This window comes from Ochlerotatus camptorhynchus, unplaced genomic scaffold (genome assembly GCF_037179485.1).
Source record: "Ochlerotatus camptorhynchus isolate MF236.1 unplaced genomic scaffold, CSIRO-AGI_Acam_v1.1 ptg000767l, whole genome shotgun sequence".
NCBI lineage: Eukaryota > Metazoa > Arthropoda > Insecta > Diptera > Culicidae > Ochlerotatus > Ochlerotatus camptorhynchus.
The window spans coordinates 1,678,891-1,702,820 of NW_027041234.1; the positions used below are offsets into that span (position 1 = coordinate 1,678,891).

Consider the following 23,930-nt stretch of genomic DNA (forward strand, 5'->3'; position numbering starts at 1 on the left):
TGAAGAGGTGCAGCAGCTGACAGGCCCATCATACGGCCTGGCACTTTGTACCGTATTCATGATAATGTTTGCACAATTAAGCACTGTGAAAACAGATCAATATTCTGAACATTTTCGGAGTGGAAACAAATTATTGATTCAAAAGGGATATGTTTGTAAGAACTTAAACCTATGTTAATCATCGATAGAATTTCCATTTGCCGCCCTTACGGCCACAACACGCTGCCGAAATGCTCGACAGGGTCTGATAATATAGTACGGACCCGGGCGTGGGTCAATGTTTGCCTGAGGATTGCTGTACTGGAGTGGCGTTTGATCCGTCATCATCAACATCAACGTCGTACCGGTTCAGCAAGCATCACCATCAGCAGCAAGTAACCCGGGTTGCCATCGAGAAAGAAACGGTAAGAGTTCTGTAGTTTTAAGCATAACACAAGACATTGAATTATAACTCCATATGAAAAAGCATATGTATTAGGGTGTCCCAAAAATGCACTATGTCTGGAAATCTGAGGGCTCAACCTCCAAATGATAGCTAAGGGTGTTACAAAAAAACTTTTGCATGGTGGCAACTCTGGGAAATGTTGTTTAGAGGTCGCCCCGACGAGATTTTTGAAAAAGTCCATTTTTCATAGCTATTATCCAATAAATATTATTAGTTCTTTAAATTTCAGTGAAATCTCACCCTTTTATATTTTTCGCAGATTCTCAAGGGTCAAAACTATAAGATACAAAATTGCTACGGCATGTTCTGTGTCCAATTTGTTAGTTACAATTTTTCAAATTCTCTAAAATGATGTTTTTTGTTTTACATCACTGCATTCAATTATCAAAAGTGGGTATCAAACATAGCGTTATTATCAATCAAATGCAGCAGAAACCAAAAAAGAAAATCATGTCACCAAAAACCAAGCTCAAGTCGGATCTCAATCACCGGTATTGCGAGGAAGCATTTGCCCAGAAACCGTTTGTCGTCGGAGTTGGACATCATCAGGTACTTTCGATTCAAGCATGAAACCCAACAACTTTCAATCGGACAAAGCATTCAAGTTGTGGCTACCGAAGCTGTGGAAATTTGGAATCAAGCCGGACTTTCCCACCAGCTCAAGCGGAACGTTGTTAGGAGGGTTGCCAAGTTCGTTGTGACATGGCAACGCCAAAATAAGGCCTTCAAGAAGAAAAATCAGAGCTATTGCCAGCTTTGAAGATGTGTAGGATGCGGTTGAGTTACTTCTTCAACATAAGCGTGAACCACATCTATGAAGAGTTACGAAACGATACTGTCCGTGCAGAATTCTGGAGCCAGCAAGTGACAAACAAACTTCCGATTGAGTTTCCGAAAAGCTTCTCAAGCAGTGTACCATTGATATACAAGCAGCTTCGGTGCTTTTTCCGATTGAAAGTTGTTGGGTTTCATGCTTGAATCGAAAGTACCTGATGACGGCCAATTCCGACGGCAAACGGTTTCTGGGCAAATGCTTCCTCGCAATACCGGTGATGAGATCCGACTTGAGCTTGGTTTTTGGTGACATGATTTTCTTCCACCCTTCTTCCCTCTGTGTGCGAGAACCAAATTACAGGTTCAATCCAACCTTTTGAATCCAGTAAATACAAATCAATGATTTGTTCTGATTAAAAGTTTATATTCGCTTGCTTGCTGAGTTTGAAAAAGTACCTTGCATGTTGTTTGAACATAAATAGAAGCACCCTACCACCAAACATGTTCCACACGAAATCGTACTTCACCTACTCTCACACAAAGCTCTCACGATCCTCTCTTATCAGCTAATCTCCTTTCCACGAGTAGATTGTAGGTACGAGTGAACAGCTGATAGGGGCAATAAATTAGTTTTTTTTTCTTTGGTTTGTTTTTTCCGTCGATCTTGTTTTCCGTGCTGAGCACCAATGCTACCGACGTGCCAGGAAGGCAGCTCCCACATCTGGACCCTACCTATCGACCCATCAACTCATGAACCGGGGACCAACGGCTTTACTTCCCATCCGAAGGAAGGCGTGATCAGAGATGTTATGCCTCAGAACATCCCGGCGGCGCTGACTGGGATTGAACCCAGGCCTGCTGGGGTGAGAGGTAATCACGCTTACCACTACACCACCGGCGCCTTTAATATTGCGGACCGTTCCTGATTAGCTATTCAATCCGCAGATCCTTCCCTAGGAAACACTTTGTCGCAATCTTCGTCTGCCTTGTAACGAAGGCAGTCCATCTTGAACTGGTGAGCGATTTGACCAGTGAAGCCTTTCTTGCTGCCTTCAAACGATTTGTGGCACGCAGGGGAAGACCAGCCCTAGCCATGTGCGACAATGCCCTGAACTTTGTTGGAGCCAAGCGTCAGATGGATGAATTACGGCAGTTATTCATGGATCAAGGATTCCACGATTCTGTTGCACGCAGAGCAGTAGAGGAAGGAATAGAGTTTCGATTCATTCCGGCAAGATCTCCCAATTTCGGCGGCTTATGGGAAGCCGCGGTGAAATCGTTCAAAGGGCATTTCAAGCGCACTATCGGCGACAGAGTGCTCCAGCATGACGAAATGTCTACAGTGTTGCCACAAATAGAAGCCATCCTGAATTCTCGACCGCTCACTCCGATCAGTAATGACCCGTCGGATTTCGAAGCGTTAACTCCTGGACACTTTCTCGTCCAGCGACCATTAACAGCGATTGCAGAACCTTTGTTGGAAAATATTCAGCACAATCGGCTGTCTATGTGGCAGCGAGCTCAGGACTATGTTCAGCAAATCTGGAAGAAGTGGTCTGTCCAGTACCTTTCCGATCTCCACAATAGAACAAAATGGACCCGCAAGCACGATAACATTTCCATCGGTATCTTGATTCTGTTGAAAGAGGACAACCTCCCGCCTCTGAAATGGAAGCTAGGACGTGTGGTTGACATCCATGCTGGCTCAGATAGAAACATTCGCGTAGTTACTGTCAAAACGCAAGACGGTCTGTACCGAAGGGCAATTTCCAAAATTTGCATCCTACCGATACGTGACAACTTCGATCTTTCTGCTTCCGAGCAAAATTAAACAGCGCTCTGCTCGTGCTTCAGTGCGACCAGAACTAACCACTGTCAACATAATTTTCCAATTCCGGAAATCCGGAACATCTTGAGGTCTACCAAGTCCAGTCCATCCGTCCGTAATTTGCTGATCCATCATTGGTGATCGGCATCCTGTATCGTTCTGCATGTGTGAAGTTCACGGTGCTGTCCTGTCTGTCATAACGATACGTTCCTGACTTTGTCGCAATTCCTTTCCGTAAAGTAGGATGATGATTTTCAACGACGCGTTGATGGATAAGGGGAATCCATGGTGGTCAACACATCCGTTTTTCCAATCAATTCAACCGTGTGATATGGAATCATCGTTGGTGCTTCGGCGCCCGCGGAGGCCTCCGTTCCAGGCAAGTCGATTTATAGTTGGGTTAAATAGTTGAAAAAGCACCCTCTCATTTTTTAGATAGTTCTTTCCGTCGCCAACCCGTGGACACACCCGTGTCAGACCTCAAGTCAGTCAGTCGAAGAAGAAGATCGAAGTCATTCCGTGCCAAGTTCCGGCAGTAGTTGGGTTGTAGCAGTCGTCCAGCAGTAGTAGCAGTGTAGCAGTATCAAGGAGGAGAAGTTAGTCCACGTCATTGATGTCGTGGAACCGGCAGCAGTATCGAAGAAGACAAGTGTTTAGATTAGATTGAAATCACCGAGATTCCAAGGTGGGCGGTATGTTTGAACATAAATAGAAGCACCCTACCACCAAACATGTTCCACACGAAATCGTACTTCACCTACTCTCACACAAAGCTCTCACGATCCTTTCTTATCAGCTCTCCTTTCCACGAGTAGATTGTAGGTACGAGTGAACAGCTGATAGGGGCAATAAATTAGTTATCCACCAATCGCGCGCGTATACAGATGTTTTTTTTATCATTATTCCTGTGACCTTTTTTTGAAGAAGAATAAATTCCGTTCCCGTTGCAAATAACCGCAATTAGTAATTTCCTACGGTGAAGATTAAAGTGTAAGGTCCGAAATCCGATCAATTTGTGATCCTGTGCGAACACATGTTTTTTGTCATGACCGTTTGACCCGAACTTAATGAGCTAGTCTGGCAAACTAAGAAACGCATTTCCCCAGCACATATCGCTTATGCGGATTTGTTGCTATAAAATTTAGGGTTTTTGGTCGAAGCAGGTCCGAGTTATAATGATAAAAAAAATAATGGACCTGGCGTAGCATTATCCCACAGATTGAGGCGATTTTGAGTTTCGTATCGTTTAGTTCCGTTTGTTCCGTCCACTTTACCAGACTGGGTCGTCCACTTTGCAGTAGGCTGACTGTTACAACTTTTGAGAACTTCATAGCAGTTCCATGAACATCTGATACATTTACATTTGAGAGCTTCAGGGCTCTTCCACGATCATAATAAACTTTAGGGAGCATTCCGTCTCGCACGCTGAGCCGATCAAGTCGCATCGGTCTCGTTGTACGACACTAGTATTTGAGTTTTTGAGTTTTTCCCCACGCGAGGGTTTTTTCTCGCCAAAGTTAGTTGGCATAGTGTTTAAACAACTAGTGCGCGAGTGAGGAAGCCGTTAACCATACGCCGAGCGCTTTGCTTACGGTCCAGCTTTAATCACCATCATCGCATCATCACATCATCCCATTGATAGCAACAACGAAAGCACGTTAAATTGCCTACCGAGGCGACCGAGGCATACCAGCTATCAGGTTATCGACCCAGCAGCCGTTGGGGCAAACAATAACCTCGCACCAGTCATCTGCCGCCTCAGTGTAATAGGTATACCGTGTCGCTTTGTTTTCACCAGTATCGCATCTCCCCGCATGGTCCAGTATTAGATTAGGTTGGGTCATAATTAGGGTGATTCAAAATTTTGTAAATAGTATATATCTATAATTTTTTTTTCTCTTGTTTTTTTTTTCTCGTACTATTTATAAGTAGAGCATAGTTAGGGTGATCCAAAAACATTTTTTTTTGTATATATATATATTTTTTTCTTTTTTGTTTTTTTTTCCTTCTTTCGTATTACTCTTTATTAGAGTAAAACTATATAATTTTTTTGTATTTATTTTTTATTTTTTATTTTATTTTTTCTTTGCATTTTTTTGATACTATTTGAAATTACTGTAATTATTTGTAAAATATTTATTAAAAACACCATTGTGGCGATATTTAACCGCAATGGATGAAAATGATAAAGGCGGGGGATGGTCGCTTTCCATCTCAGACGACGAAACTCTTAATTCCTCACACGAAAGTCTCGAGGAAGTTGTGGAAATGGAAACCCTTGACGTCCCAGTTGACTCGCTCTCCAGCAAAAATACTGGAGCATATCCCAAGAAAAGGTATCCCCCACAACCCTCTCCCCCACCATCACCTCCTCGTCCTGCACCCCCCACACCATTGCCCCCAAAAATCTCTGCGCTCCCCCGCCTAAAGGCTTACCCAGAAGCCTCGAAAGGCCCATGGGTTGTTTTTTTCCGGCCCAAACAAAAACCTTTGAACATTCCGAGGATCTCTAAGGATCTAACAACACATTTTTCGGGCGTTACCGATATTTTCAAGGTAACACCAATAAAACTGCGCGTTACCGTTGATGACCGGAAGCAGGCTAATCAAATTGTTGCGTGCGAGCTTTTTTCATTGGAATACCGAGTCTACATACCCAGTAGTGAGGTAGAAATTGAAGGAGTGGTCACCGAAGCGAGTTTGACTAGCGATGATTTCTTGGGTCCCGATTCCTTCGGAATCTTTAAAAACCGTGCTCTGCCGAAGGTGAAGATATTGGACTGCCTTCAAATGCAGTCAGTATCCGTAGTAGGCTCCAAAAAAACTTATTCCTTGTCAAACTCGTTTCGTGTGACCTTTTCGGGTTCAGCGTTACCTCACTACGTCGCTATTGGCAAGGTTCGGCTGCCTGTACGTCTGTTTGTACCTCGGGTAATGAACTGCTCGAAATGTAAACAACTTGGTCATACATCGGACTACTGCTCGAACAAACCACGCTGCGATCAGTGTGGCGAGCAACATCAAGAGGGCCCTTGCGGTGCTCCTCCAAAATGCGTGTACTGCAAGGAAAGCCTACATACCCTGACTGACTGCCCGAGGTATAAACAGCAGGGAGAAAAACTTAAGCGGTCTCTGCAAGCTCGCTCCAAGAGAACACTAGCAGAACTCTTGAAGAATACCGCTTCATCTTCTCAGACCACACCAAAAAGCAGTAACACGTTCTCCATTTTGCCAGTTGATGAACTAGACTCTGACTCAGAGGTCGGTGAGGGTAGTCCGTTTGTCTTTAAAGGCAATACGAGAAAACGAGCAAAACAACACAACACCGAAAAGCCTCGTAAGGCCACTCGTACGGACCACCCTTCCACCTTGGAAAAATCAAGAGGTAACGGAAATGCACCGAAGCCCATTCCACCGGGTTTTCAACCTTGTAATTATGACAAGAACTTTCCGTCAGGATCATCTAAAACCCCAGATGTCCTAGTTTTTCGGCCAGAAAAGCAGCTGAATAATCAGCAAGAACATGCCCCCATGTTCACGTTTTCTGGTATTGTGGATAGCTTCATCAGTATATTCAATGTCTCTGACTCAACGAGGAGCATTATTAATTTAGTGCTACCAATGGTGAAAACTCTTTTGAAGCAACTAGCTTCTAGGTGGTCCTTCCTTGCATCGATCATATCCTTTGATGGATAATTCTCCGAATGAGGTCGGGGATATGATCTCTGTTCTTCAGTGGAACTGTAGAAGTCTTATGCCAAAACTTGACACATTTAAATTTTTAGTTAACAATTTACTTTCTGATGCATTTGCCCTTTGTGAAACATGGCTCTCTTCAGACAACGATCTTGCTTTCCACGATTTCAACATTATTCGCCTTGATCGGGCAGATTCGTATGGAGGGGTGCTTCTGGGGATTAACAAGCTCCATTCCTTCTACAGAATCGATCTGCCTTCGGTGACAGGCATTGAAGTTGTTGCATGTCAGGTTAATATTCGAGGTAAATGCCTCAGTATTGCCTCAGTATATCTTCCACCGAGAACCGCGATCTCTCGTCAAAGTTTCGCGGATATCTGCACGGCTATGCCGGAGCCACGGTTGATCTTGGGAGATTTTAACTCTCACGGTACAGGCTGGGGGGAACTGTACGACGACAACCGCTCAACCTTGATATACGACATGTGCGACTTCTTCAAAATGACAATTCTAAACACCGGGGACGCAACACGAGTAGCCAAACCTCCAGCAAAAATAAGCAGATTAGACCTCTCACTTTGCTCGAGTTCACTATCGTTGGATTGCTCGTGGAAAGTAATTCAAGATCCCTACGGTAGTGACCATTTGCCAATCAAAATTTCTATTACCAATGGTTCATCTTCTACTCGCTCGGTCGACATCGCGTACGATCTTACGAAAAACATTGACTGGCGAAAATTCGCGACCGCGGTTCTTGATGCCAGTCAATCGGTTGACGTACTTCCTCCGCTGGACGAGTACTCCTTTCTCGCGCGTGTCATCATCGATTCTGCGCTACAAGCACAGACAAAACGAGTTCCGGGTGTTTCCGTCCGCAAGCGACCTCCCACCCCGTGGTGGGATAAGGATTGCACCGACGCGAACAGCGAGAAGTCCGCCGCGTTTAAACGCTTCCGCAAACACGGCAAGGTCGGGGATTTCGAGCGGTACACCGACCTCGAGAAAACTTTTAAGGACTTAATTAAAGCAAAAAAACGCGGTTACTGGCGTCGGTTCGTCGATGGTTTGTCGCGAGACACTTCCATGAGAACACTCTGGAATGTCGGCAGGAGAATGCGAAACGCGTCTACACCGATTAACGAAGACAAGGAGTACTCGGACAGATGGATTTTCAGCTTCACGCGGAAAGTTTGCCCGGATTCGGTGTCGGTTCAAACCAACGTTCGTGATCGTCCGTCGGGTAATAACGAAATAGATTCCCCGTTTTCGATGGTGGAATTCTCACTTGCTCTCCTTTCATGTAACAATTCAGCTCCAGGAATGGATAGAATCAAGTTCAACTTGCTTAAAAATCTCCCAGATGTCGCGAAGAGACGCTTGTTGAACTTATTCAATCAATTTCTGGAGCACAACATTGTTCCGGATGACTGGAGACAAGTAAGAGTTATCGCCATTCGAAAACCCGGTAAACCCGCGTCGGATTATAACTCGTACCGTCCCATCGCGATGCTGTCCTGTATACGGAAATTGTTGGAGAAAATGATTCTTTTTCGTCTAGACAAATGGGTCGAGTCGAATGGTTTACTTTCAGATACGCAATTTGGATTTCGGAGAGGCAAAGGAACGAGCGACTGTCTTGCGTTGCTTTCAACTGAAATTCAACTGGCCTATGCGCAAAAACAGCAAATGGGTTCAGTTTTCTTGGACATTAAGGGGGCTTTTGATTCTGTTTGTATCGATGTCCTTTCGGATAAACTCCACGATAGTGGGCTTTCACCAATTATAAACAACTATTTGAGCAACTTGTTGTCTGAGAAATATATGAGCTTTTCTCATGGAAACTCGACAACTTCACGAATTAGTTACATGGGTCTCCCCCAGGGCTCATGTTTAAGCCCCCTTCTTTATAATTTTTATGTAAAAGACATTGATGGTTGTCTTGATGAAAATTGTTCGCTAAGGCAGCTTGCAGATGACGGGGTTGTGTCCGTTATAGGGCCAAGTGCACCGGACCTGCAAGGACCATTGCAAGATACCTTAGACAATTTGTCTACTTGGGCTATGAAGCTGGGTATCGAATTCTCTCCGGAGAAAACTGAGTTGGTTGTTTTTTCTAGGAAGCATCATCCTGCACAGTTACAGCTTCAACTAAAGGGTAGAACAATCACTCAAAGTATATCTTTCAAGTATTTAGGTGTCTGGTTCGATTCCAAAAGCACGTGGGGAAAACATATTGCGTATGTGAAACAAAAATGCCAACAAAGAATCAATTTTCTTCGTACAATTACTGGAACTTGGTGGGGAGCACACCCGGAAGATCTGATCAGGTTGTACCGAACAACCATCTTGTCGGTCCTAGAGTACGGTAGCTTCTGCTTTCAATCCGCGGCAAAAACACACATCCTGAAGCTACAACGGGTTCAATACCGTTGCCTCCGAATCGCGCTTGGCTGTATGCACTCGACGCATACGATGAGCCTCGAAGTACTCGCGGGTGTTCTCCCACTGACAGATCGTTTCGCGGAACTGTCCTTCCGATTTCTTATCCGTTGTGAAGTAATGAACCCATTGGTAATAGAAAATTTTGAGAAGCTGCTCGACAGAAATCCTCAAACAAGATTCATGAGTCTCTATTACGAGTACATGACGCTGGAGATTGGCCCTTCTTCATTCAATTACTCTCGTGTTTGCCTCCAAGACTTTTATAGTTCCTCTGTAAATTTTGATCTGACCATGTTGCAAGAAATCCGTGGAATACCAGATCACCATCGGTCGATGGTTGTTCCCTTAATTTTTGCAAACAAGTACCACCATGTTAGTAACAATAAGAGTTTTTTCACAGATGGGTCAACTATAAACGCTTCCACTGGATTTGGAGTATTCAACGAATGTCATAGCGCCTCATATCAACTGCAAAAACCCTGTTCCGTATACGTTGCGGAACTAGCAGCCATATTTTACGCAGTAGAGCAAATTGCCTCACTACCATCTGATCACTATTTTATTTTTACTGATAGCCTTAGCTCGTTGGAGGCTATTCGATCAATGAGGCCGATGAAGCACTCCTCGTATTTCCTGACCGAAATCCGAGCTAAATTGAGTACTTTATCTAACTGCTCCTATACTATCACCTTAGTTTGGGTCCCATCTCATTGCTCAATTCCGGGCAATGAGAAAGCGGACTCGCTAGCTAAGGTGGGCGCTATGGAAGGCGATATTTTTGATCGACAAATCGCCTTTGCGGAATTTTTCTCAATTACCCGTCAGCACGTCCTCACCAACTGGCAACAAAAATGGAATGAGAGTGATCTGGGAAGATGGTTACATTCTATTCTCCCACAGGTATCGAACAAGCCATGGTTCAAAGGATTGGACATGAGCCGTGACTTTATACGTGTCATATTAAGGCTCATGTCCAATCACTACTCGTTAGACTCGCATTTCTTCCGAATCGGGCTCGCAGGCAGCAATTTGTGCGCTTGTGGTAGTGGCTATCACGATATCGACCACGTACTTTGGTCATGTACCCTCCATTGTGTTGCTAGATCCGAGTTATCCGCATCCCTCAGGGCCCGAGGAAAACAACCTATGCGGCCCGTTAGAGACATCTTGGCGAGCCGAGATCTCGACTATTGCAATTTAATATATGTGTTTTTAAAACGGATAGATCTGAGGATTTAGTAGTTAGTGTCATCTTGTGTTCCCCCAAGTTGTTAGCTGCCCATCGGTGTACCCCCATGTTTGTCTTTTTCATCAGTTGGTCGCTTAGTTCGAGATCAAGAGCACATTGCTCTCCAAACCTTGTGTTCTCAATCCCTACCCTGCCATCCATTTGTTACAATTTGTTACCCCTAACCTCGAGATAGCCGCGAGTAATCGGCCCCCGCTTTACTAACGTTAGTCTTAAGAAATTTTGTAACCTAAACAATGAATATCGGCTCCGCAAAGCTACGGCAAATGAGCCTGGAAAAATAAACACATTAAAAAAAAAAAAAAAAAAAAAAACTTTAGGGAAGTTTCTATAATTTCAAAACAGTTTGAGAGCTCAATGGTGGTTCTATTTACTTCAGGCAAATTATTTTAACCAATTATGAAGTTTTGAGTGTTTTATAAAAGATCCAAGAACGCCAAACAAGATCCGACTGATCAGAGTAGTTCCAATAATATCAACCCAAGTAACACATTTTCATGCAATTATGTTGAGCAAACTTCTTTACAACCATATTCAGTTATATAAAGGTTATATAAACTGTTATATAACATGTGTGTTGCTTGGGAAGATCGTCTGGAGAGCTTCATGGACGATAACTTACCCTCAATGATAAGTTCCACTAACTTCAGTGAACCGTAGATTTCAGTAAAATGTCTAGAACTTCTGTGTGGATGAGAGACCTTCAGGGAGGTTTGGGAAAATTGCAGGGACTTTACAGAAGATTTTGGGAAATTCTGAGAACTTCAGTACAGTTCCGTGAATAACAGAAAAATTGTGGGAACTTCAGAAATGAAGCTTCAAAGCAGTTGTCTTAGAACTTGTAACGCACGCCCGCTACCTGTGAGATTTTATCCACGGAATGTGCTTCCTGTCTCGAAGAGGACCACTCGTCTAGATTTAGTTTGCCCGGCAAGAAACCCAACCTCAGGGTGGGCAGCATTCATTGACAATCAAAATCAAAATCTTGTCCTAGGAAATTCTTCAATTATGTGAAAACCAAATTAAAATCTGATAATTTTCCATCAAAGATGCATTTGGACGATAGGGTAGGTGAGAATTTGGATGATATATGCAATTTGTTTGCAAATTTCTTCCAAGAAATCTATACTACGTCTTCAGAAGAGGACCGTGACCGTGAATATTTTGAATCTTATCCAGAATTTTCAAGTGACATCAGCGTAAGTCAAATCAAGGTTCATGATATCTTAAAGGGTTTAAACAATTTAGATGCATCTGAAGGTCCTGGCCCTGACGGTGTTCCGCCAGTTTTTATGAAAGCTTTAGCAACTGAACTTACTGCTCCATTATTTTGGATTTTCAATATGTCACTGGAATCCGGAAACTTCCCTAAAATATGGAAAAACTCGTTTTTAGTGCCCATCTTTAAATCGGGCAAAAAATCTGACATACGTAATTATCGTGGTATAGCTATTATCTCTTGCATTCCGAAACTTTTCGAGGCGATTGTAAATGAAAAACTCTTTCTTCAAATTAAAAACAGAATAACTACTATGCAACATGGCTTCTTTAAAGGCCGTTCAACAACTACGAATTTGCTCGAATTAATTAATTATTCGTTGAATGCAATTGATAACGGAAACCATGTAGAAGTGTTGTATACAGATTTCAGCAAAGCGTTTGATTGAATTGACATACCCATGCTTCTTTTTAAACTTCAAAAAATGGGAATTCATTACGCACTCCTCAAGTGGCTTGAATCATATTTAACTGACCGCCATCAAATAGTAAAATACAAAGGAAAGACATCAAATCCCGTTGATGTCACTTCTGGAGTTCCTCAAGGCTCCCATTTAGGACCGCTTTTATTTATTCTCTTCGTCAATGACATATCTTTCATTATTAAGAAATTGAAAGTTTTAATCTATGCTGACGACATTAAACTTTTTTTGGAAATAAAAGATGCCAAAGACATATTCACATTCAAAGAGAAAATACAGATATTCCATACTTGGTGCCAAAAAAGCATGCTACAATTAAATATAAAAAAAATGTAACTCAATTACCATTAGTAGAAAACGAACCCTACCCGATATAACAATCACTTTAGGAAACCATATCGTAGAAAAGTGTGATAGAGTCAGGGATCTAGGTGTTATTTTGGACTCAAAACTTACTTTCACCGATCATTATAACACAATTATTAACAGAGCTAACAACATGCTTGGTTTCATAAAACGTTTCTGCTATAACTTTCACGATCCTTATACGATAAAAACATTGTACATTGCTTATGTAAGATCGATATTAGAATATTGCAGCATAGTTTGGTCACCTTTTTCAATCACACACGAAGAAAGAATAGAGTCCGTTCAAAAGCAGTTTCTATTGTATGCACTCCGCAAGTTAGGTTGGACTGTATTTCCTCTGCCATCTTACACAGCTCGGTGTATGCTCATCAATATCCAAACATTAAAAGAACGTCGTGAATTTGCTATGATTTCTTTCGTAAACGATATCGTATCATATCGCATTGATTCTATAGAACTATTGTCATCCTTAAATTTATATACACCATCTAGGCATTTACGAAATAGAAATATATTTGCTACAAATCGTCATCGTACGAATTATGCCAAATTTGGACCCTTGAACCAAATGATGGATACATATAATAAGCACTGCGATAGCATTGACTTCACAATGACAAAAACCAAATTAAAGCAATATTTTAATTCCTCGCATAACGTCAGCTAGAAGTAATGTTTTAACTTGTTCTCAGGACATAGGGTAAATTATGGCTTCGGCACCCATTGACTGTTTTCGGCAACCGAAATTGAAACGCTTATTTCACTGTATTTTCCCATCAAAACTCTTCGCTGAATGTATTAAGCCGATTCCTTACCTTTTCAGCTTCAATCTGATTACATTTTTACGACTGTGAATTCCTGTTATACCATATTTTTCTTTAAATGAAATATACATACTACAAAATACAGCTGATTTCGAGTTGCCGATAATAGAACAGCTGGTTAACACGCAGTTCAAATGGAAAGGGTGCCGAAGAAAAAGAGACTGCCGACAATAGTCACTCTCACCTGAGAAGTTTGGAGCGTTGTAAAAACATGTTCAACCCGTTTTGATCAATTCTGTCGATTGGAATTGGTAGGACAGCAAGCAGCAGATAAATGTCAACAAACAAACCTGTCATGTATGTGTGTGACGCTGAGAAATCGCTAATAGAAGTTCGGACGCTGCTTAGATTGACGAGAATACGTAAATTCCCCTATTATAAAAAAATATAAACAAAGACAAAATTGTAAACATAGCTCTTAAGACAACAATTGTAAAACGGTCTACACTGATTGACGACAAATAAATAAATAGAATTGAAACATATCGATTTGTGAAGATGCAGACATCATCACAAATCGCCTATAAAAGGTCTTTACAGTTACAAAATAAAAGAGCCTTGTTTCTACCAGACGGGTCTTTTCAATGTGCTCTACGGACACCACATACCGAAAGAACTCCTTCTGTTCTGTAACGTTTTACGTTTTTTGTAAATAGTTTTTCGTTGAAATCTAATTTAATTAACAATAAAATCTTTTTTTTATGTCAAGTTTGCTAAGCAATGAAATATTTCAACCGTGTAGATAAAATCAGACCATTGCTGTGTCGATTTTACAACTTTACCATATTTACTGTGTCTAGGCTACAACTTCGCCATAAAAGCTCAACTTATAGTGAGCTGTATTATATTGTACATTTTTTCTGGAGGCGCAATGAAGTCCGTCGCCATTCGAAAGGTTTGGCGCAACTCTCGAATAAAGAGGGAGTTTTTAAAAGATGACCTATTTGAATAGAAAAAAAGGTCGTAAGGAATTTTCCTGCTCGCAAAATTATTCTGACTCATCCATTTCGCTTTCGAATCGGCTGGATAACAGAAGTGCGCGAATTACTTTACGTTCTCGAGTTATATTAAATCAAATTGATTTTTTGCGATAAGTTTCTCTAAAGGTATTAAATAGTAATGAGTTAGTTTTTATCAACCAGTGGTTTTTGAAACATTTTCTTTATTTTTGTACAGTGGACATAAGTGCGTATTAAGTTCCGCGTAGTCTGTTCAGTGCGTTTATTTATGATATTGTGCAAAAAAGGTAATTTTATAGAACTTTGTTAAAATTTAGAATTGTATAAGTAATGTGAGTTCGCGTTGGATTTCTTGCGCTTTTTTGTACGGGCTGGATATACCTTCCGTTCGGCTATCGTCAACGCCGGATCGGGGGTTCCATCTGTGGCATCGCCATCATCGTTCGTGGGGGGCGGACATTTCCCGTGACTCGTGCGCCCTGCTAAGGCCCGCCTTTTCGAAGGTAGCTAAACGGAGGTGGGTGAAGTTCGCTAATCTTCGAAGCGAAATATCTTCCGACGGTCGCCAATCATCCGTCGACGAGGTCCCTTCCACTACAACCCCGTGGACCATTATTTCCGAGAGCTTGGACCGTGTGAGTGCGTCGCCAAAAGCGTGCCGCGGTCCAGATTCAATCCAACGGGAGAGGGGGTTCATTTCATCACGGGTGGTCATAGCGGAAACAAAGTACGCGAAGCCGTCCGAAGGTAAGTTGGCCTCTTCTCTTTGTGGAGCGAATCTCCCGGGACAGCACGACTTCTCGTCGTAGCTCAGCTCTCGATTGCCAAATCGTAAGTCTTCCGTCCAGCCGCCACTCCCTCCGCAGCTCTAATTTGGCCATACCGCGTACGAGTCACCTTCCGTTGTTGCGCGCCATACTTCAGCACGTGAGCGGCACCATCACGTTTTCTGCCGCCATCGCTACACCACCTGGAAGGTCGTCTATCACCGCAATCATCGAGTGGTCGAGCCCTCATCGGACAGCAGTCAGCGATTCATCGCTTCGTTAAGTAAAACCTGCGCAGGTATGTGAGAGCATGTTTTATTCATGGCCATGATTTGCTCTTTCCCGTAAACCCCTCTCAGAAATCCAATGCGAATGAATGCTAGAATATAGTTTAAAGAAAAAGTTGAAGATTAGTTTTATTTGGTCCATGCGCGCCATTCTTGTATTACTGAAGGACTTGGCATTTCCAGAAAGTTAATAGTTTTTTTCATTGCCGTTAGTAACCAACGGCCGTTCAAGAGGTCCTCTGAGAGAAAAGTCTCATTTGTAGGGCAAAGCTTTAACACGACCAGTGGTCTCTCCTAATCGAGAGTGGCGCATAAGCCACTGAGTTAAACCTCAGCGAAATTTCACGAACGGTTACAGTTCTAATACTCCGGCTCCAGTTGTGCTAAACAGTACTACAAAAACAGTTTAGAATACAGTTTATTGAATGCAACGCTAGAACAGTTTATATGTATAAAAAAGACCGAAATTTAGGTTAGGGCAATCCAGTAGACTGAAATCCCAGGAGGGATTGAGATCCTCACAGATAAAGATAAAGGCCGCTTCAAACGGTCTTAAGCGAAAGTTGGTGCTTACCGTCGTTCTACCGAAACACAACAACCCCACTCACATTTACCATCGCTGGAAGAATTTCCCTTCCAAATTTCCTCTACCGATCCTGACCCGTGAGTGCGGAGCCTGAAAAAATAGAACGACGGCAAATGTGAACAATCTAGACAACCAAAATTAACATTACGGGACTAAAGCTTTAATTTCACGGAACAACATTTATTTCAGTGCCAAATATAACGGAAATCATTCTCTAATTTATTAGTGTTTCTAAACCTAGGTTTATGCATAGCACTTGTTCCTTTCCCATTTGTTGTTTTGCTTGATATCTCTCCCTAATTGTGTGTGCGGTTGCCTAAACTAGTTCTAACGATTGCTAGCCGATCCTGGTCTTGTCTTCGAGCTCATGTATTTGTGTGTGAGGAGATTTGCATGCGTTTGTTTACTCACGGTACCATCGATGTCGTCGCTGCTTTACCAGCGTTGGCAAAGAAGCACCCTATTTAGCATTGGTGGTTTTGCGCTTTGCACACCGGGCTGGTGTGGTGCAGAAATTTCCAATCGACCTTCGAGTTGGTACCATCATTGAACCAATTTCCGCTCATTTAAGCCAATTTTTATGTTTGAAAATTCACCAAAAAAAAAACAATTAAGATGTTTTTAAATGTTTTTAGCATTATTCGTTAATTCAATCCAGATACTATGCGAGAAAAATCAGGAAAACATCTTAATCTATAGATAAAAATAAAAAATATATAAAAATAAAAATACTGTTACCTGTACCAGTTACCGCTCACGGCAGGATTAGGTGTTCCAATTACCGTTCAATTTTTATCCAATTTTCCGCTCAATTTTAATTGATGGTATTTTTATTTCTTTTCTTTCTTTCGATGGAAGAATAGTTAGAGTTTCTGTAACATTTTATTTCATTGCTGTAACATTAATAGTACCAATTTTCATTAAATATACAGTTTAATCCTTTACGTTTGCATTCCTGTCTGAACTTTTGGTCGACGAATTTTGATTTTTCTTTTCTTATTCTCTTTCTCTGCAAGCTTCTCCGCCTTTTTTTATTTCTCGTTCTCTTCGTTTCTGCTGTTTGTCGTGTTCCACCTTTTCCTCCTTCTTAACTTAACTTAACTAACTCTTCCATAAACAAGGCGAATTCTTTGCTAGTGGCAACAGTTGGTGGACGCAATGTTACCCGCTTTCGTTGCACCGATTTAATAGGATTTGGGTGGTTGAAGGATAAATTAAATGCCGCTGTGTTATCCGTATCATTTTCCTTGTCGCTATCACCATGAGGCTCTGACATTTTTAAAAGTCTATCATCATTAGATGGTAACTGACCGAACAACTGTTTCTGCGTTGCGTATTTGTTGGCCATATTAGGATCACAATCTGTGGGATAGAAGAACAATCGTTTATTCAGCTATATAGGGGAAATGACGGCTTCGGCATGACAGACTATTTTCGGCAACACTATGTGCGGTGTATATTGCACCTGACCGGGTTCGTGACAACGAACTTATCGATACCCATTGCCGGTCCGTTTTCACCATAATGGAGAGTGCGACACCAACTGATGAGATAATCGTTCTGGGCGACTTCAATCTACCCGGTGTTTTCTGGAAACCATCTTACAGCGGCTTTCTCTACCCAGACCCTGTACACTCTGTATTTCATACAGGATCAGTTAGCCTTCTCGACTGCTATAGTACAGCAACACTATCTCAAATAAACCACGTAGTCAACGAAAACAACCGTAGCCTGGACCTCTGCTTCGTTAGCGTTCAGGACACCGCTCCTTTCATCTCCACGGCACCTTCTCCACTAGTAAAGCAAGTACATCATCACCCTCCCTTGGTTGTCACTGTTGCTGACAATCACGATCGGGTCTTTGACGACATTTCCACGACTGTGTCATACGATTTCCGGAAAGCCGATCACCGTAGTATCGTCAACGTGCTATCTAGTTTAGATTGGGAGAGCATCCTAGATCCTGATAATGTTGAAACCGCTGCGCAAACATTTTCACATGTCTTGGCTTATGTCATTGACAGGCACGTTCCGAAAAGAGTTCACCGTAAAATTTCTCATCCTCCCTGGCAGACGAGTGAACTGCGTAGGTTGAAGTCGACCAAGAGAGCCGCATTAAGAAAATTCACTAAGTATCGTACGCTTTCGCTGAAACGTCACTACGTTAGGCTCAATTATGAGTTCAAGCGAGTTAGCCGTCGATACTATTTGCGATATCAACGAGGGATTCAGAGGAAACTCAAGTCGCACCCGAAGTCATTCTGGAATTACGTAAATGAGCAGCGCAAGGAATCCGGCCTACCTTCTTCAATGATGTTGAATGGAGCAGTTGCATCCACTTCTCAGCAGATCTGTCGCTTGTTTTCTGAGAAGTTCGCCAGAGTTTTCACGAATGAGAGATTAACTGACGAACACGTTACCCTAGCAGCTAGTAATGTTCCACTGTACGGTCAAACACTGGGTGCGATGGATGTCAACGTCGAGATGATTTCCACTGCCGCATCACAACTCAAGTCGTCCTTCAATCCAGGACCCGATGGCGTTCCATCCGTATTCCTGAAAAAGCATATCGCCAGCTTGCTGATGCCCATGCTTCACCTATTTCGATTGTCCATCTCGAGTGGTACATTTCCATCTTGTTGGAAATTCGCACATATGTTTCCTATCCACAAAAAGGGGAGCAAACGGGATGTGGACAATTATCGTGGAATTACGTCGTTGAGCGCAGTTTCGAAGTTATTCGAGTTAGTCATCATGGAGCCTCTACTCTCTCATTGTAAGCAGTATCTAAGTGGTGATCAACACGGCTTCACTTCCGGTCATTCTACTTCCACAAATCTGCTGTGTTTGACATCGTATCTTACGGAAAGCATGGCAGAGAGGACTCAAACAGACGTCATATACACCGACTTGTCAGCTGCCTTCGATAAGCTAAACCATGCCATCGCGATTGCCAAATTGCATAGACTTGGGGTCAGCGGCAACCTCTTGCGATGGTTTCGTTCATATCTCACTGATCGGCAACTGATGGTTGCCATTGGTGACAACCGGTCCAATATATATCTAGCTACGTCAGGAATACCTCAAGGAAGTCACCTGGGACCTTTGATTTTCTTACTCTACTTCAATGACGTGAACTTGGTCATCGAAGGTCCACGACTATCGTATGCAGACGATCTTAAAATCTACCTACGAATCCACTCGATTGATGACTGTCACTTCCTTCAACGTCAGTTCGAAGCCTTTGCCAGCTGGTGTAATTTGAACCGAATGGTGGTTAACCCCACTAAGTGTTCAGTGATCACTTTTACTCGGAAGAAAGAACCAATCACATTTGAATACAAACTTATCGGCACTGTAATCGACCGTGTGAACCATGTGAAAGATCTGGGTGTTATTCTAGATTCTCAACTTACGTACAAGCAGCACATCTCGTACGTTGTCGATAAGGCGTCTAGGACGTTGGGATTTATCTTCAGGATAGCAAAGAATTTCTCCGATATCTACTGTTTGAAGTCACTGTACTGTTCCTTAGTGCGATCCATTCTGGAATATTGTTCTGTGGTCTGGAGTCCAAACTACAACAATGGTGCTGAGAGAGTTGAGTCCGTTCAACGCCGTTCTCTTCGATTCGCTCTGCGGAAGCTGCCTTGGAGAGACCCATTTCATCTGCCCAGCTATGAAAGTCGTTGCCAGCTGATTGATCTGGACCCTCTCCGAACTAGAAGAGACACTTCTAGGGCCCTGTTCATTGCGGACACTTTACAAGGTAGAACGTTTTGCTGAGATTGCCACTTCAGCGCACAAACTATGGCATGAACGGTGCAATAGGTGGGCTGCAACGAGTGTTCAATCGAGTCTCGGGCATCTTCGATTTCCATATGCTTCGACAGCTGCTACGAAGATACTTCTCATCGTTCTTTTCTGGCACAGTTAACCGTGAATGATTGTGTGTTTTATTTATGTATTTTATTCTTAGTTTTTATTTTTTGATTTGATTTTTACCTATATAAGTTACTTAAATCATCATTGGGGCTTTACACAGCCTGTTGATGCAGACAAATAAATAAGAAACACTATTTTCACTGGATTTTCTTACGAAAACACTTCGCTGAATGCATGCAAACGATTCTTTATGCTTTCAGCTTCAATTTGAGTATATTTTTACCACTGAGAAAAAGCAATCTAGCAAGGTTTTCTTGAAATGCAACACACGCACTACAAATTGTAGCTGATTTCGAGTTGCCGATAATAGAACAGCAGATTTACATGCAGTTCAAATGGAACGGTTGCCGAAGAAAAACTGGTTGCCGACAATACACGCTCTCACTAGAGAAGATTGGAGCTTTGTAAAAGCGTTTCAAAACAGTTTTTGACAATTCTTTCGACTGAAATTGTTAGAGCAGCTGGCAGCAAAAGATTGTAAACAAACCAATACTGCATATGTGTGCGTTCCTTAGATAAAAAGGCTATAGAAAGAAGGTCGCTGCTTAGGTTGCCGAGAATACGTAAATTCCCCTAATTAAAAAAAAGTTTAATCTAAATAACATACCGTCATTAGCATATCCTCGAAAAACACTTTCGTCATCACTTAGTTCAATAGGTTGGGTGCCACTATCGAAAACCTTACTCTTGTGTTGATTTGCTTCTACGGGTTGGACAAGATTCCTATCGCTGTGCTCAAGTGCTTCCAAAGACTGTTTGTCACTGCTAAAGACGCTGCAGCTGGTTTTCAAATTCCTCCAGAAGTAGAACAGGTTAGTATCAGTTATGTTTCCTTGCCATAGGAGCGAATTCTGTTGGATTCGAAATTCGGTAATCTGTTGTACAGTCAGTCTGCTCTCCAGTAGGCTTATTAGTTTTACTTCTGAGGAATCTGGTGGTGTACCAGACGACCCATCAACATTGGCACTTAATGGTAAAGATGAATAATCAACGGCATCGGGACACCACGGATAAATTCCACTCCGCATGAATCCACTTCGAACGACTGATTGTTTATTAGTAAAATTGAGTAAAGCTTGCATCATAAGAGGACATATTTTAGGTTTAGAAATTGGCGACATACCATTCTGCATGCGGAAACTCAGCACTTGTTCATGCCAGTGCTTTTTAAGAGGCCCAAAAAACTGACGTCAAGGGGTTGAGTCAGATGCGTCGAGTTTGGGAAAAGTGCCACTAGGATTATTTGATGGTCGTTACAAAATTCAGCGTTCATCAGAGTAGTGTGGCTTTTATGACCATCTATGAATAAGATGGCCGGAAGTGGTATTTTTTCTTTCTCGAGCCACGGCTGAAAGATGTTGTTAAGATAATTCCACGGTTCGTCAAAGTCTCCAGGATCAATTTTAAAATAAAGCCTGTATGCAGTTTGCAACGAAGCAGTGAAATTGACCGATTTTGTAAATATATAGTTGCCACACGTGTAACAAAACTTTTGAGGATCATTTTTACACTTGAATTCACGTTTTGTCGTATACATCGTTAAGCAATGTTAAAGAAAGAAAGCTGTCAAATTGAGTTGGTTGCGTTAGGTTCTCGCCAAGCGGTCTCACAAACACTAGCGTAAATTATATTGTTGAAAATATCCCATTTAATTTTGCGTGACAGCTGGTAGTGTTAGTGAAATGCACCGTATGCGTACACGTCCGCAGAAAGGCTTACTGGAAGTGGTGCATGAACCTAGGAGCGGGACAACGGCCAATCTTGGAACATTCAATTTCCATGATTTTACAAAAAATTTCATAACTTCGACAATTTCCAACCGATTTCATCCATTAAAGGCTCATTTTCTCCAGTTTTTAATGGACTTTAAGAATAAATTATGGAATGATTTTTTGAATATTTTTATCCCATTAAAAATGTTGGTTAAAACAAGATTTTTATGGAAAATTCGCAGGAAAAATAAAAAAAAATGCTGTAAATTTTTAAATGACTACAAAATTAAATTTTTAATTAAGACATAATATTCTAATGAACGATAGCAAATTTATTTAGCTTCATTTTCATAAAAAAGATTTAAAATTGGTGCACTAGTTCCAAAGATATTGACATTTTAGTAATCGTACTTTTGTCCAAAATTCAAAAAATCAAAAATTTTGTATATCTCAAAAATGGCTCTAATTTTATTTTTTCTGACCACGGCATTGAATCCAGCGTAGGATTTTGCATTAGAAACGTTGGTCAACCATTAAAGTTCACACTTTTTATGTTGTTTTGTAAACTAGTGTAATCATAAAATGCATCTTTTGTCATCCACCCGCTCGCGGTTTTTCCAATCCCCCAATCTGGTGGAGCACTTTTAACAATTTCTCCAGGGAGCCGGCTTTTGTAGGGGAATATCACCAGTGGGGGAGTAGGTGCATAGAGGTAACTCTAAGACTAGAAGGTCCCGAAATAACGTGCTCAACTTTTTGGCTCAGCTCTGGTACTCTCTTCGGTCCCAAGCTTATCGATTCACCCCTCGAAACATATGAAAAACCAATAACCCCTCATTTTATCTGTCAAACTTTCATAGCGAATCAAAACAAACATTGCGTAGTACTAGAATTTCGACTAGAATGGGGTACGTTAATCGTTTGCTTGGGACCAATAGGCTAGTCAAGTAGTGAGCCAATTTAAAATCGTTAGTTTCGTATTGATTGTTGGTAGGTGGCCGTCGACGCTAGCAGTAAACAGTGCGGTGTAACTTTCTTTATCATTGTTGGCGTAGATAGAATGCAGGTGTCTGATGAAGTAATGAAAATTTCCTTATTAGAGAGTTGAATAGATTTTTCTCCTTTAGCTTACTTAAATCTTTGGTTTTAATTAGTTAGGTAGGTTCCGATTCAACACATTGTAGTTTCATTTATATACCTGTGATCTTGACTTTTATACCTAGGGGATGAGTACTTAAGGGGGTTAGATTTTGATAAGTTCTTTAGTGGGAATGACACTGATGAAGACTGCACATTGTAGTCGAAATACGTATCTGTCATGGATACCAAAATTAATTAAGTGGAATTAAATGGAAGATAACCTTTTTTTGCTGTTTTATATTTTAAGGTGTCTGATGTTCTTCGATGCCAAGCATTTCTGATTTCTCACGACTAATTCAAATGCGGTTTCGTCAAGGTTGAAGATCCGGTTGGGGTTGTCCAGTAAATATTCTAATCCCTCCTCTTTCAGATAATCACGCAATTCTTTAAACCACTGACGGATTTGTGGTTCGGCCACGGATGCGAAATTTGTTTATGCCGTTACATGAAGAGCTTGAACCATTTTTTGCCAGGTATTCCTTTCTTGAAAGGGGTATTTTTATTTGTTAATTTCACAAACTGAGCTACACTAAGTTTTAGGTGCTTTTCAGTGATTGGGAAACCAGAGCGTGCGGCATGGGTCATCCAATCCACTATCCGGGTTTCTTCATCCGATGTCATAATGGTTGACGGCCCGGGTTTGTTTGTATTGTAATTTATGTCGTAGTTTATCGCGTAAAGTTCCTGCCGGAACACCGTAGTGAGCAGCAGCTTGCTGTAAGGACATCCCACGTTTTGCTGCGTTTACTGCCATTTCCGTCGCCTTTGCGGAATATCCCTTCTTCTTTGCAGTTGGAGTCATCATAAACAAGACAAAGTGAAAGGATAGCGAGCGTGAATTGGTTCTCAATAAATTTTTAGCGGCCCTGAAAACCGCTCAATACATTTTGACTCAAATATATGTAAAAACCCATTAGTTGTCATGAATCTTTGTATTAATCATAAATAAGACACTCAAATCTACCTACCTGTGTGTTTTAGCCCGAAATATCACATAAACAAAGAACTATTCGCTTAAATTGAAAACATCGACATCTTAGCCAAAACAATAACATCTCGTGACGTTTGACATTTTCGTCGATCAAGAAACTGACCAAAAACTTTTTCTCAGCTATAAGACGTACGTCAGCAAAAGTAATGAAACCAAATGAAAATTTAGGGTTTTTGAAGTTTACGTATGTTTACAAATGTATAAACAGAGTACGA

The 23,930-nt window shown here is 41.7% G+C and overlaps 1 protein-coding gene and 1 pseudogene across 1 annotated transcript in view; both read right to left on the reverse strand.

Moving 5' to 3' along the window:
* LOC135714948 (uncharacterized) overlaps positions 1-23,930 on the reverse strand; it is a 119,830-nt gene that overhangs the window by 3,120 nt on the left and 92,780 nt on the right. The gene's annotated exons all lie outside the window — the stretch shown is intronic.
* Positions 1,414-23,526, reverse strand: LOC135714963 (uncharacterized; annotated as a pseudogene).